The sequence below is a fragment of the Buceros rhinoceros genome, unplaced genomic scaffold (genome assembly GCF_000710305.1).
Source record: "Buceros rhinoceros silvestris isolate BGI_N320 unplaced genomic scaffold, ASM71030v1 scaffold20473, whole genome shotgun sequence".
In the NCBI taxonomy this organism is placed as follows: domain Eukaryota; kingdom Metazoa; phylum Chordata; class Aves; order Bucerotiformes; family Bucerotidae; genus Buceros; species Buceros rhinoceros.
The window spans coordinates 2,478-2,814 of NW_010402065.1; the positions used below are offsets into that span (position 1 = coordinate 2,478).

At 51.0% G+C, this 337-nt stretch overlaps 1 protein-coding gene across 1 annotated transcript in view; it reads left to right on the top strand.

The window, feature by feature from the left end:
* LOC104490269 (hepatocyte nuclear factor 1-beta-like) overlaps positions 1-337 on the top strand; it is a gene marked incomplete at its 3' end in the record, with an annotated part of 12,143 nt that overhangs the window by 615 nt on the left and 11,191 nt on the right. The gene's annotated exons all lie outside the window — the stretch shown is intronic.

Below are 337 nucleotides of genomic sequence, written 5' to 3' on the forward strand. Positions count from 1 at the left end.
TGGCCACAGTAATGCCGGGCGAGTCCCCTGAGCCCATCCACGCCGCTGAGTTTCTGTGTATTGGTGTTCATTAGAGCTGGGAAAGCAATTAATGATTACACACAATCATGGCTTCCCCACCGCTGCCCCCTTTCCTCTCTCTGTTTTTTGAGACTGCTCATTTTCTGCAACTACTTGCAAAGAAAGTAGAGAGAGGAAAGAAAAATCCTCTAAGTTGCTCCTATCCGTAGCGTGGTCTTGGGGCAGCCCGTGCTGTTTAAAACGCAGGTGATTTTGACCAAGAGCACAGATTATCGCTTTTGTGCGCCTCTCCCACCGACCCCTGCCCCAGGGTTGG